Here is a 15,894-nt window from a genome sequence, read left to right on the forward strand (position 1 = left end):
GCAGTGGCTACTAGTGGTGGTAGGTTTTATTACAGTTTTTTAAAAGTGCATTTGACCAGGATTTTAGGCCCGTGTTTATAAAAAATGTATCGGTAATTAGTGTAACTGACTTGTAAATATTGCGCTACCTAATTTGATATACAATTATAACTATTTAGCTGGCAAACCTTCAGTCTTAGTGTGCAGCTGTTGTTAGCTTGCCTTGCTAGCTTTAAATAGCACACCTTTCAAAGTACCAGGCAGTTAATATGACACTTTTTTCATGCAATGGTCCATTTTCAGTAACCTGCAGTGGGCAGCTGGGAGGATACCTGGTGAGATAGGGCATGGGCCTGGTGCAGGCTTAGACGATGGCCATCAGAAGGCAAGAGCAGTACAGGACCAAGGTTGACAAGGCAAAGTGCCGAACCTGCACATGTTGTGCTTTGTGTTTACTATAGTATATAATTATTTTTCTAACAGTTGGGTTGATCTTGGGAAGTATGATGTTTCATCTGCTGAGACAGCAGATGAACCAGCTGTTTAAACGTGCATTAACAGTCAGCATAGTCTAAAGACATGAATCCTTGAACAAAACATGTTTTAAGATTACATCTGTCCATGGAGTGCCTGCAAAAACACAAAGAGGCTTAGGGGGAGAAAGTTCCCAGCACCTCATTCACCTCTCCTCACCTCTGGATCCCCTCCTTCCTCCCCATCCATAGGTCTGATAGAGCAGAGAGGCCCAGCGGCAGCACTGTTCTCCCCAGCATGCCAGACCTGGGAATGAGAGGGAAACTCATAAAAGATAATCATGCTTTAAGAGGGCCCCTCAAGAGGTCTGCTCAGGAGAAGGACATTTTTCAATTACAGGCTTTCTAATGGGGAGCAGGAGAGTTGGGCGTTCAGGTGAACAAAGATCACAACTTAGTCACACAGGGACAAGGTATTCCCCCAAAACAGCTGCGGTTTTTTATTTTTATCATCCATCTAGTCTTCCTATCAGGTTTACACAATTTTTTAAAGTATCCTCCAGCCCTTCTTTTTACTGGAGTGTTTTTCCACAGGGAAGGAGGATGAGAAGTTTGTAATTTTTTTGCAGGAGTTATTGACAGGAAGTGAGGTTTATCACACAAGTGCATGCTTTATTATTTTAAAAAACTGAGTTGTTTTAACTAACATATCAGGATCTTTTCAGCACGTCTTAATCAGTATCAGACTTCTCTTACTACTAAATTTGCGGTGTGTCTGTGTGTCTGCTTCGAATTTTACTCCGCGCAATTGGTCCAATGGTCCTTGATAAGTATCAGAAGATGTCTTGGGTGTACTGGTATGAAACATAAATAGGTACAGATTTTCTTTTAAATCCAAAATTGCTGTGCTTTTCTCCTCATTTTGCCTCTCTGATTATGTCACTTTCCCTGTATAACACATAAGCTCACCCTGCCACAGTACTGAAGAGCAGACAGCTTTTGCTCCCAAACACACACTCTAAAAGAAAGATGCTATACTGGGAGTTATGAGTCTTTTTTTTTTTCTTTCTAAGGCTGGCCACACACTAGACGATTTTTTAATCTGAAATGGTTTTAAAATTGTGAGAGACCACAGACTTAAGGACAATTTCCAAACATTTTTCATCCTTGATCCTCTGAACGCACACACTAGACGACTCAGCCAGACTGTCAGATCACTGGAGACCACACACCTACTGACTTGCCTACGACCTCGCGTGATCACATGACTTCAGAAAAAAAAAAAAAAAAACCCACAGATGTCTGTTGATACTGTCTTGCTGTCTCTCCACAACAGGCTGCCCTGGCATAAGTTACAGGTGCAGCAAATATCATAAAACATGGGGAAGACTCAGGATGAAATCCTGGCTGGAATTAAGTTATAGTTGTGTTTATGGTTGTGAGTGGTGAAAGTACGTATGATCCGGCTGTGACGCTACCCCGTCTGCTCTCATTGGTTGTTGTGGGTACTTTGTCAGAGGCACTATGATCTAGAAGCAGGATTTCAGAGGCTACAACGCAATTTGGAGCAGTAAAACAATCGTGTTGACACCACACACGTGAGGATTATTCAGACGAATAGTCGTTTGCGACGAGGCTCCTCTTGGGATACGCCCCCACGATCGTCAGAGGGGGCAAATCTTACCCCGAATCGGGCTTAAAATCCTGTAGTGTGTGGCTGGCCTAACCAAGAGAGAAAGTGACAGAGCTTGAAAACAACTGGACCAAGTTGAAACAAACACAAACAGATGCATGGAGCCACTGAGCCATTATGCAGTCATGTGAACAGAAGAAAGTGCACTACAGTTTTATGACACACAAAATTTACAGGAAACAGAGTCCACCTCTGTATGATTTAAAAATAAATGATGATAGATGATGTGCAAATAAGATCAGTATATATTACCATGACATTGCTTTTACTATGCTATTATCAGGAGCTAAATCAGTCTGAGGCTCCCAGACGCTTTGTTTTATCCATGTGTGGCACTGTTGTGCATGACAGTGATGAGTGTTGTGGTTGTTTTCTTAGAGTTTTCCTTAATTCAGGGAGGAAACTTTGTAAAGTTGGTGCTTAAGTGAACACATTAATATTACCATTCCTTGACTTAGTTAATCTGAATTTAACATGGATTGTCATGGCATGGGCAGGAGTGGATGGCACGTGTTTGGGTAGTGGGCGGTAATGGTCAGAGGTTGAGGTAACAGACTTTTATTGAACACACAAATAGTTACCCAATTAAATAAATGAGCAGAAATTTCAGTTTCATATGTAAATTACAAGTAAACAAAGTCTATCTATGTTTTGGTGGAGTCCACTTGTTTTCTTCAGGTCAAATTCAGGAAAGTCAAAGGAAAACTCAAAAAGGTTGTGTTTAAAATGGGTGATACTTTCCCCTGAACAAATCACTATTGGCAACACATAACTTCCATCAATCCAAGCAGCACCATTTGCATTTGAAATGGACCTCATGCACGCCCAATCAAGACCGATAAAGAGAGACAAAGAATAAAAGAGACAGAAGGCAAAAATGAAAGGCAAGACTCAGAAAGAAAAGACGCGCAAACAGAGAGCAGTTAGCAGGCAAAAGTACGTGCGGGAGCAGTAAACAAAGAGGGAAGCCAAAAAAAAAAAAAAAAAGAGAAGAGAAAAAAAATTGACTGCGTGGGTGAGTTGGTGGTGCTGAAGAAGAGCCAAACCCTGCGGCCCTCACCTCAGCCACATCTTCATAAGCTGTAGCGCCTCCCTCTCCCCAGTCTAGCCTCTGGCCCTGCAATAAATACATTTTCAATTAAAAGCACAGGGGAACAAAAAGGAAGAGGAGGAGAAGGGTTTGGAGGAGGGAGGAGGACCCTGGAGGAGTCTGAGTGAATCCTCTGGATGACACCTCTGGCCACGAGGCTGAGACGTGCTCACAGCAGAGGCCTCAGCACACGCGTGCGGTCTAATCACCGGCTGGCTCTTTGCAGCAAGTCAGGCGTTTAACAGAGCCAGGGTCTGAGTCCAGGAGTGCACCAGCCAGCACTTTGATGGAACACCTGCAGTGAAACCAGATCTTTACTGGATACGCTGCAACCTGAACCCCACACAGATGGAGGGTTTTGGGTCGGGGGCAAGAGCCTGAGTTAGACGCCAGACATACGACCACCAGTGCCTTTGAAGATTATTATAGGTGGCTGTTGTCAAGGCTAATATAAGGTTTACATCAGTGCCACTGGGTGTACGGATGATACCAGAGCGCACTGCACCCTCTGACACGGTGTGCACCCCTGCAGAACTCTGGCTGGTGAGGATAGATGATCTGGTTTAAGTGTTATGCTTTTCTCCTTCTCTAAATCTTCATTCATTTGTCACTGTGAAGTAGTACCTGTTCTTAATTTCTACACCAGGTTCCTTGACTGTCTACTCTTGGTTTTCTTTATTTGGAGTCATATAATCCAGATATGAACTGGTCTCACCGGGTGGAAAAAGAAGATGTCAGCAGTCTGCAGAAACACAAACATTAAACACCATGGCTTGTTTAGTACATGATGATGACACGGCAAAAATGTAAGTGATAAGTCCAACTACAGAGGTTCATATCTACAGGCAAAAGCAACAGCAGTATTTACAGCGCCTCAACAAGTGGAGAAGACAAGGCTGACAAACACCCTTTAAACATGTCACCTTGTCAAAAGTTTGCACAAGTTTTGACTCTTATTTTTTGAAAGATATTAAAAATACTCCCTTAGTTTTTCAGGCATTGGAGCTGCATGTAATTTTTTCTGACAAGAGGGGTCTGACAGACTGTAAATCTCTCGAACAGCCACTCTTGCAGACTGTTCATCTGAGACGCTGTCTCTTTCAGAATGGAAATACATGCTAAAACTCTCTAAATAAAGTCAGATTAAAATCTGTATAGGATAGGGTAAGGGTTAAGGTAGTGATTAGGATACCAAAAGTTAAAGTAAAAAACCTGAGCTGCAAAACCTTATTACAAAAAATTTCATGATGTTGAGTAAACAGTTTGTTTACAGGAAAAGGCTTGCCCCCTATGAAAATATTCTAAAGCAGCAAGCATAGCTCACATCAGCAGCGTAGGCTACGTAGATAACAGAGCTACATAGCTAATATAGCTAAAGCTAAGCTCACAAAGCAGCTCCGTAAGCTATGTAGGAACGATCTCTACATACCTTAGCTTTTGTGAAAGCACACATTGCTAAAGCTAACTTTGCCACATTAGCTTATGTAGTAACCTTAAGTGCATTGCTTGTGTAGCTATGTTGGCTTGAGCTAAAACTAACAAAGCTAAAGCAAACCACTGTTCTCCATAACAACCTCTGCTGTCAGTGTGTGAACGGTGTGAAAGGGTATGAATTGGTAGGTGTGAGCTGCGTTATAAACGTTCTTAGTAGTAGTAGCCTGATGGCTAGAAAAATGCTATACAAACTCAAGCCCACTTACCATTTACTATCAAGCTGCTGCTTCTCTGCAGCTTTTTACAGCTCATGCCGGAGCAGCTTGCAAACTCACTCTGAAGCAGGTCGGCAGTAGAGTGAAAACACCTTTTCTGTCATAACAAAGCTCTCAGAGCTGTTCTTTGCTCTTTATTTCAAAGAGAAATGTAGTCCAGTTCTGATAACACTGCAGCTATGCCATAGCGACAGTATATCTAAGCTCTTTTTCACATCTGTGGCAGCAATTGTTATCAGCTTCCTGTACAAGACAACCCGGCCCGTGGCTACTGGGCTATTGCCTTATTCTCCTTAAATGATGCTGATGACCGTTTTTGGATCTGGCACAAACATTGTAGACTGGAGATTTGCAAGATGGATTTGCCTGAGTCTGGCAAATCCATCTTTGCAAGGTTGCCCCCTAGGGGGAGCGCCTAAGTTCTTAGGGGGGTGTAAGGTTCTGTGTGCTCTGAGGTTGTCAAAATTTTCACAAAACTAAAATCCTGATAAAACACATTTTGTAAGTTTATACAAAGGTTTTTTTTATAAGAATAACTAGTACACCTAACTCATCAGGGGTGGAAAGAAACTAATTACAATTACTCAAGTAACTGTAATTAAGTACTGTTTGTGTTTCTTTATTTTTATTTTTTTGAGTACTTTTCAAAATCAGTACTGTTACTTTTACTTAAGTACATTTTGAGGGAACTATTTTACTTAACTACATTGTAAAAAGCATCAAGTACTGAGTAAAAAAGTTAACACTAAAGGCCAAAATAAGGAATTTCTAGCATACTGCCAACAAGAAAAAGGCAGAAAGTTTGACTTTTACAGCACATGATGTTCAGTGGTGTGACAATGATTCCGCATTTCATCCTAAAACAGCTTTTGCATTTGACTTGAGGTTGAATCACACCTTACAAAACAATGTGGTTATACATAAAGAAAATATCGTATTTTACTGCCTGACAGGTAGCTGCTCAATACTCAGTACTTTGAGTACATTTTAAATGACCTACTTTTTACTTTTACTGGAGTAGATCCATCGATAAGTACTTTTACTTCTACTTAAGTAAACTATATCTTAAGTAACTTTACTTTTACTTGAGTACAATAGTGTGTACTTTTTCCATCTCTGTAACTCATTTGGGTTTTAATAATGAAACATTAAAAATAATGTCAGGTTCTGACAGCTATGTGCCATTTTTTGTGTTGGTGGTGGGTGGGGGAAACAAGTAGGGGACTCCTTGGAAAAGAATAACTGGGAACCACTGACCTAAACCACATCAGTAGCTACTGTCTTTTCCTCCTCAAAAGATGCTGATTGATCCAATCATTCTCTGACCAGGAACAGGTGTTTCAGCTTTACCCTTTGCAGGATATACCCACCAGATGAAAGTCATGGGATCTGGCCAAGCTTTGCAAGGTTAAGAATGCTAGCTCTCTGCATCTTATGTCTGGAAGACTACAGTCTCGACTTGCTGTTTTTTGTAGTGTCTTTGCATCACCCATGCCACGATTGACTGAAATACAAGGAGCCTTCACAATCCCAAAACATTCATACTTTTAAAAGCACAGACTACAAAGAAACAGAAAACAGTGGAATGATTTCATAAGCAAGAACAATTGAACTTCATATAATGCACCTGTAAGACATGACAAAAAACATTCCTCTAAGGATGACTGGGAATCATGTCATGTAGAGTTTGATGTTTAAATCATGACAGACTTTGATATTATGTCGATTCACAGATACACTGAGCTGTGAGATTTCCATGCTTCCATGGCTTCATTTTTACAACTGAAAACAACTTTGCTTCAGCATTTTTGGACACAGTGAGCTGATCAGCCAAACTACTTTAAATGTTGCCAGTCCAGAAAACTCCTACTCCAACAGATAACTTAAATGTTTCACAGCTACTTGGTAGAGTCTCTTTTTCATTTCGGAACTATATACTGCAATAGATCATAGGTTCAAACTTCCAGAATAAATGAGGGATAATCTGAGTCAAAGCCTGTGTAACATATACATACCTTTGATGAAGTATAAAATAATTACCTATAAACAGAGGGAAACCATTATGAGGCTATACGAAGCTCACAAAGCAACATTCCAACATTCTCCATGGGAATGCGAGGTATCCCTGATGCGACACAATACAGCCCTTGGCAGGCATTAAAGCCACCAAATATGGGCCTCTACAGAGAAGTCAGTGATGAATTTGTCGGCAGGTTTGGTTTCACCATCACAAAGCAGAGCGCTGCCTCAGCTACACGGGCTGTCACTGTGCACCGCCCAGGGTCACGGTCTCTGTTCTGAGCACCGTGACCGCTGCGGTAATTACCCAAATTGGCAAAGAAGGAAAAAAGGCTTTGGCATTCCTGGAGTGTCACAGGGGCTGGGTTTGTGTGGGCAGAGTGTGTGAGGTGGATTCTCTGATTCCAGGGTGGATGTGAAGGGATTTAAGCACTCAGGAATTTTCCCTTCTCCTTATGCTCTCCTGTCACCATCCCCACCCATCACCCCACCCACCCCTTGATCTGCCTCTGGTTCCCAACAGGGGTAGAGAAAGACAGTGGGAGGGGAGAGACGCACTGGAGGTCAGGAGAAGTATGTGGTGGTCAGAGTGGGTCAGTGGGTTGGGTGACCTGGAGGTCAATCGTGGATGTTGTCATAGCTGCTGATACTGTAACAAGAGAATGAGGAGCTGTCTCGGGTCAGATTGACTAATTAACTTGCTCTTAAGTAATTGTTTTATGAAGTTGTAATTGGTCAACAGTTGAAACAGGCCAAGTAAACTGCCTCTGTTACAGCGCTTGGCCTAAAAGCTGGATATGTTTCACGTTTTTTCTCCTAGTATTCGGGCAGTAGCAGCAGCAGCAGCCAAGCCTGCTCCCCAGAGACGATGAAGCTAGCTAGCGTCATCTCAGCTAACGAGGACCACACTTTTACTGTTTCCATCAGGCCTGCCAACAGTTCCCAGACAGGGCCCCATTTCACGGCTGCCTGCTTAAGGTGTGGGACCATACGTGGGCCCCACGGCTGGCCGGGGGCTGTGAAAGAGAAATATTGTGTTTGGATTTTTGTGCAGGTAACGTGTGTGTGTTGTGACTTATTAATCTGCTGTAGATGTATTTTTTTGTGCATGGAAGTAAGTTGTATGGCTCATAGTGGAATTTCCATTTCATTTCCCCTTTTATCCAATCAGCAGGCCCGGGGGCCTCCAGCCTAGTCAGGCAGGGGGTTGTGGGAAACGCCGTCTGACTGCGGGAGTTGATGTGATTTAGACCCTGCTTGAAGGGAACACATGCCTATTTTGACAGACGCTGGCGTCCTGCATAGACTGAGGTCTGCAATTACACAGGACATAAACACGGTGAGCTGAGGCCAGGCTGGAGCTGTACGGGCCCCAGGGAACGGAAAATGCTACACAGCTTCGTGGAGGCCGCAGAGGCCTTGGCAGGCGCCCACGGATGGCCATTGCGTGACTGTGGGAGAGGGATGACTGGTGCATAAGCAGTGGAACTACACTGAGGGATTTCCTGTCAATGAAACACACACAAGAGGGATTTCTTGTACAGTAAAAAGGGCAGTGGTGCACATAGAAACTTGTGTGAATGCAACTTAAACATTAAGATACCTCAATTTAAGTTGCACATGAATGACGAAGATGGTTGAATCACAGGTTTAACAACAATTGCATGCTTTTTAACATCCTCTCCCCACATCAATCAGGATTGAGACCAGGTCTTAGCACAATATCTGCAGCATCACTTGCAATAAACCATACAGTGAGATCCGATGAAATGTCAAATATGTGCAATCCTGTCTAAGGTATTTGACACAGCTGACCAATCCATCTTGTTAAATAGGCTGTTAAATAAGTTGGGTTTGATGAGATGGCATGAAACTTGATCCACACCTATTTAACAAACAGAACTCTACTGCTGTAGCTGTAGATACAGTAAAGTATTCCTTAATGGAAATTAGCAAAGGAGTGCCACAAGGATCTATTCTTAGGCCCCTTTTATCCACAATATATTAATAATGATAATCCAAATCAAATAGTACATTCTAAAATTCATCTTTATGCTGACGACACAATACTATACTCGATTGTGCCCTCTATTGGTCAAACATGTCACAGCTGCGGACTAATTTTAACTCTTCCCAGCAAACTCTTGCATCTTAAACTTATGAACCCCCCAAAACAAAATAAATGGTCTTCGCAAGACAGAGCATTGAACCCCTTTGTTACAATGTTACAATGTTACAATGTCATTTAGCAGACGCTTTTCTCCAAAGCGACGTACATTTGAGAGCAAGAACAACACAAGCAATGATCTAGACAAGAAGAAACAACATCAGTAAGTGCCATCAAGTGCTTCAGGTCCAATTGGACGCAAGTGCTGCCGTGTAGAGTTTAAGGCAGAGTACCTAAAATATACGTTGTTTATGTAGTTTTTTTTTTTTTTTTTTTTTTTTTCTTCTTTGTATTACACAATGTAGCCATTGAATGTGTCCAATGGTTGAGTGTCTGGGTAAATCAGGATTTGTATTTTAGGTCACACTTTTCATGCTTGATGAGAAAAGTTAGGCCTCAGCATGGTCTTCCCTATAGGAGCAAAACCTTCCTCCTAGTGAAAGCAGAAAATAGATTTTCCAGGCTACAATACAGCCGCTTATAGGCTATGGAAACCCTCTATGCACATGCAACTGCCTCTGTGTTGAAACCATGAGATGTTATACATCACAGTGCTCTTTCATTTGCCACTGTTAATAGATTTTCAACTGATCATTGTGACCTGTGCTGCTCTGTATGTTGGCCCTCTTTGGGCCAATGCATAAAGCAGCTGCACAGCATTCTATTTATTTACAGAGTCCTCATTGGTAAACTCCTCCTTACTTCACTCCTATACACATTTCAACCCATACAACCAGACAGGCCTGCCCACAGATTTGGCTGGGCACCTGACAAACCTGGATAAAGGGCCCTCCTTGACTGAGATTTATTTATGGTATCAGTACATGTCTGCTGGATCAGTAGCATTGGTGCTTGCATGTATCCTGGCTAACAGTTACTTCATTTTGGAGTTGAGAAGTGTGTCAAACTATATTATGGTTCTGATGTGGAAACTATTTATTTGTACCACTTTATCCCCCATTTTGGCCACTATTGTTTGCCACTCTTCATCAATTTTTTTTTAACCAGTTTTTACCAATTGTTGCCTCTTTTTACCCCTTCAAACCCCATTTTAACTTATCTTAAACCTTTTGTCGCCATGCATTTTTCCCACTCTCTTTACCATTTGTGCCACTGTTATCCAATTTTGCGACTTTTAAAATTCCATTTCACCACATTTTCTGCCCATTTTCCCCCTTTTAACCCATTTTATGCCATTTAAACACCTGCACTGCCAATTTTTGCCACTTTTAAGTCCCTTTTGAACCCTTTCCACAACTTTTCTCATCCATTTTTGCCACTGTTGTTTGCTTATATTCATTAATGTTGTGCAAATCTCACCCAATTATTCCTTTTTTACCCATTTTTGCCACTTTAAACTAGGTTTTTGCCACATTTCAACCACATCTTTATCCATTCTACTTTTTTCACCCACCAATTTTTGCTACTCTCATCCCCAATTTTTTCCATTTTGTTATTCCATTGCACCACCTGTACTGTCAGTTTCTGTGCTTTTAAGCAATGTTTTGCCACTTTTAAACCCTTTCCACTATTACTTCTGCCCATTTCTTGCCACTTTCATATTGTTTCCTTTGTTGACCTCTGTAGAACTGAATGGGGAAAGACTGATTTTAGTGTTGCTGCACTTATTATGTAGAATAATGTCCAGTTTACAGCAGTAGAGTGTTTTTAAAGTGCTGGTCCCTGAACTTCTCAAGGAATGTGACTGTTTTAAAATATTATAACACTGAAAGGGATATGCTTTAAACACATGAATGTGGCCTCATTTTTTACTGTGGTTATATGTTGTCATTTGCTCTGTTTCTGTATAACTGCAGGGCACGCCTGGAAAAAAAAACCCTCAGTCTCATAGGGTCCTCTCTGTTTGAATAAAGGAAAAAAATAATAATTTTGTATTTATTTTCATTCATATAAGGCACATGACCTCTCTCTCTCTCTCTTTTATCCTAACAGTCCACGTAAAGCCCTATCTTTCTCTTACTCCCCTCCCAAGCTGCCTACCTCCCTCAGCCTCTCTACTCCCCCTGGGGCGTGTGTCTGACGGGAAGGGGGGGTCTGAGTGTGCCACCACGCACCAGCCTCTGTGTTCGGTTTCCTAACCAGAGAGGAAGCATCACTGTGCCTAAAACAATTAGCTATTTAAGTGTGCTAAATCAACTCTATGCGGAAACAATACGACGGCTGCCACTGTTATTTACTGTAATGAACCGGCTCCATTGTGTGCAGGGTGCTCTTTGGGGACCTCTCATTGAGCTGGGGCTGAATGCAACAAGCCCTGAATGGATGTCAGGCCACATAAAAGTTTTTGAGCAACAGTGAGAGTGTTGCCTTGTGGATAAAAGAGTGGCGGTGAGATCATATTTACCCACCATTCAGCCCGCTTTATATACGCCCATCGGCCACATCCTATTCGGATAAATCAAGGACAGAGGGAGCGGCCGGTAGACTAGAGTGTGTTTTCCACAGTCAATTCAGAGCGGGACCTGACACAAGCATGGGAAAGCAAATAACCCGGATTAGGCTTCTTCAAAGGCCTGGCCCTGTGAAAGATGGGAGCAGGAGGAGCAGACAAAGGTGGGAGTTAGCGGCACACAAACACACACTCTTACTGTTATGAAACTCTATCCAGCTGAGGTGTGGGTTTGTTTGGCTTCTTTTGGCCCTTTCTAAGACAGAGGATAAGGCCCATGAGGTAGAGGAAGGTAAGGTGTATGAGGGGTTTTAAGGGGATGGAGATGGGGGTAGTAACATGTTGAGGCATCCACACAGCAGGATCAGACTTCACTTCCAGTGCTTGGAGTGTGAGTCTGATGCTCACTGAAGCCAAGCTAGGCTTGCCAGACTTACCACTGCCAGAGTGTGTATACACGTGCATTCGTGTGTGTGGAAACTTCTCATCCCATCTTTGAGTGCAAATAAAGTTCAGCTAAGGATGTCTGTGTTTCATTAAAACCGTCAGTGCATCTCAGCTGCAGACAAACACACATCATTATACGATAGTTTCCCCCGAAACGTGAGGGAATCTGACTGCTGCAGCTTTGTGGCACTCAAACAGACTCTTCACAGCAATTCATAACCAGATGTGGAAAGAGTATCAGACTATGTTACTCAAGTAACAGGTCAGTTACTATGACCACAATTTAATTTCTTACTTAAATAGAAGTAAAAGTAAAAGTATTACAGTTTTTAATCACGCTTAATCTCGGAATTTCTCTGGTTAATTGCCATCAATTGCATACATTTTATAACATTTAAAAATTCCATTAATTTGTATTCAAAATTGTTTTTGTGGCATTTTGATTTTTCTGTTATCTTAAACTAAGGGTAATTGACTTCCTGTTTTAGTTAGGCCTGTGCTCTAAAAATTGATGTCATATAATCATCACGTGCACCTTGTCATACTAATACATGGCTGTATAAGCTGTGAGGACATCTCTAAAATACACACCCTGTTTGGTACAGTTAACAAAAAGACCAGCATGGCAGCAGTCATAAAACTGCACGATGCTGTGCCATCTCACATCGTAAACCAAAAAAAGTTGGTACTTACTATGGGAACATGGTTCATAGCTTCTATCTACTGCAAAAGCAAAGATACTGGATTATTACAGGTTCCTTACTACACCAGAAAGTCCAGAGTTGGACATGAGTCATGCAAGATGTAAGAAGGTAAAACACTGCAGAAACACCAACCTTCATCAACATGCCACCAGGCTAATTAGCATCAACAGCTAGACTGATTGGGCTAATCTGTGTCGTCCCAATCAGCACTGAGTAATGCTGTAAACCCAAAGTTTTCCTCAACTTCTAAATGGGATCAGGAGATCATAAACAGCACTTTAGGCTTTATTTTTAAAGACATGAGCTGAACAGCGTTGCTGATAACAACAGCTCAAAGCAGTTGCTCCAGACAGTGCGGTCCTGTGTAATCCCTACATGCCAGTTCATGAAAGAAACTGCGATGCTGTTTTATGCAGGAGTAAAAAACAAATAAGTCACATTTTAAAAAGTGCAGTTGGGTTCATAGTACAGTGAAAGCAGAAAAAACATCAGCAAAAAAGACAATAGAGAGGGCCATTTTAAGTTTAAGAAGTTAAATATTACTGTATTTTCATTTATTGATAGCCAAGTAATTATAGATAAAGTATTCTAATTTACTTGGATTTATGAGGATCTGCATTCAAGTGTTTTAAAGTCTGAGATCCTTTAAACTATACCTCTTCTTATTAACCTAAAATAAAGACAAGCTGCAATGGTGAATTTAGTGTAGGACATGTTTTAATGACATGTGTATTTCCCCATAACCCACATATGATACATATCGGCCTCTGCATAATTATACATATGATATCCTGGCCTCTGGATAGTAAAAAGGATTGAATTTTGAGTCTGTGGGAAATACCCGGCCCTAGTTTGGAGACAGATCTGCTTATATCAGTTAAAACTTAACCAAGTAAAAATGAACTTGTTGACTGAAAAAGAATTAAGTGAACACTAAAAAGGTAAATCTTTGATCACACAAGGTGCAGATGACTTCGTCTTGTCCAATGAGCTGAGTTTTTTTTATGTGAAATGAGACTTTAAAGAGTGGTGGTTGACTTTTTTTTACACCACTGAGGCTGCAGGGAGATGCTAATGTGACTTAACCAAAGCGTGTTGAAAGGAGCAATAAATCATGTGATTAATCATGATTTAAAAAATTGCACTATTCACAGGCCTTTATTAACAGTTTATGCAATTCATCTTGAACAGCCCCAATAGAAAATAATTCATTTAAAGTTTACTGAGTAGTTTTGATCATAGAGGGGGTGCACAGTAAAAAATGATCTTTCAGTTGCTACTGACTGTTGTGTGTAATTAAAGCCAAACTACTGGCAAGTTTCATGTTGCTGATAAAAAGTTTAGACCTCTTTTTGACTTTTACTTTTGATTTTTATTTACTCAGTAATGCGTTGCCTTTTAAAATGTAGTTGGGCACTATACTTCCCCCAAAATATTCTTGGGTAAAAGTAAAAATGACTGATTTTAAAATCTATTAAAAAAGTACAAGTATGCAAAAAACTATTCAGCTACAGTAGTGTGAGTCAATGTAATCAGTCACTTTCTAGCCCTGTTTATACCAAGATGTACATGCAGCACATGCTAACATTACTCCAAACTACAGCAGTATTAATGGTGCTGCAGGTTAATTTCCCAGTGATGGTGCAGTTAAGATCGTCAGTGTTTCCCTGACATGAAATCATGTTACACACATGTGTTACATACCTCTGGACACAGTCTTTAGTGTTGACATGACTCTCACTCAAATACAGGCCTATTCAACAGCAGGAATGTTCACAACTGTGTGTGTGTCTTTGTATGTGTGTGAGTTTAACATTCATCCATTTTTCTTGCCTACACTTTCTTCATATTAAAATGCTCACCCTCTTTTCCCAAGAGTCATGGTAGCCTCCCAAATGTGCACAAACACACACACTCGCATGCAGAGGGAGTAAAAAAAAGAAAAACACATGCACACTGACACACACAGGCACGCAGCACTCCGCTCCCTCAGGCGGTCTGGCTGTAAGATGATACCTCGTCTTGGAGCATTTCGCACATGCCTTCCCGGACAGTTCCCACACTCCCGGCTGCCTCAGCCTGTCTGACCTTTGCCAAGCCCGCCAACCCCCCCCCCACCCACCTCCTCAGCCTCCTTCCTCCTTCCCCAGCACTCCCTCCTCCTCCTCATCTTCTCCCAGGGCCTGCGGTTTGGACAGCTGCGGCCAAGCTGGCTGCTTGGCTTGTGGAAAACATCCGCCACACATGGAGGACTGTGCTGATCCTCTTTGGCCTCTGCAGGCTGGCTGGGTGACTGACTGGCTAGGAGACTGTTTCCTGATTGCATGAACATTTTATTCAACCAAAAGACTGATGTCTCTATGCCCCATCTGATTCAAAGACCAAAAAATAATAGGCATGACATCAGGGTAATTTTTAAGTAGAGGGCAACAGGAATGCTGTGAAGAGAGATGTGAGACATGACATGAGACATAAACACGCATGCTGTTGTGTCACTAAACACAATCAAAGACACCATTCAAAGCTGTTCCTGTCTGCAGTGACACAGAGGGCCACATCACAGGCTCTTCTATACTATCTAAGTGCAAAGACATGCTCATTTTGACAAGCATGACGCCACGATGGAACAGCCTACCTTTGGTTTTCATACCCTGTCACAATGCATTGTGGGATACAATTTAGACAATATGTCGGATAGCAAAAGCTGCTAGCAGCAGAAATAATTGAATTATTGATTAAAAATTGATAAAATGCTGTTCAATGTTGGAGTTACTGGCGTGGATTTAATCTTTAAAGACCCTGGAAAGTCACCCAAGTTCCGGGCTCACTAGAAAAGCCTCCGTAAGGGCTATGAAGGCATGGATAGCGTCATTTGAATGTCAAAATGGCAAACTAACTGTCAAAGTGAGACAACTGGGCAGGTGAAGATGTTATTTATGAGAAATACTGTGAGAGAATGTTTCCACAGGAGGCTGGGGTTTTTTCTCTTATAGAGAAAGTCAAACACTTAGCCTAATGGGATATGATCTTGTTTTCCTCTGTTTTCTTCAGTTTTGTAAGTGCAGAAAGTTATTTAGGTTCCATAATCAATCAAATTGGATCGGATCGGATCTGAACAAACCAAACCAAACCAAACCGAACTGAATCAGATCAGATGGGAGTGGATTGGACCAGACTGAATAGTTCTGTTTTTTAATGATTCC

This window comes from Cheilinus undulatus, linkage group 7, assembly GCF_018320785.1.
Source record: "Cheilinus undulatus linkage group 7, ASM1832078v1, whole genome shotgun sequence".
NCBI classification, from domain to species: Eukaryota; Metazoa; Chordata; class Actinopteri; order Labriformes; family Labridae; genus Cheilinus; species Cheilinus undulatus.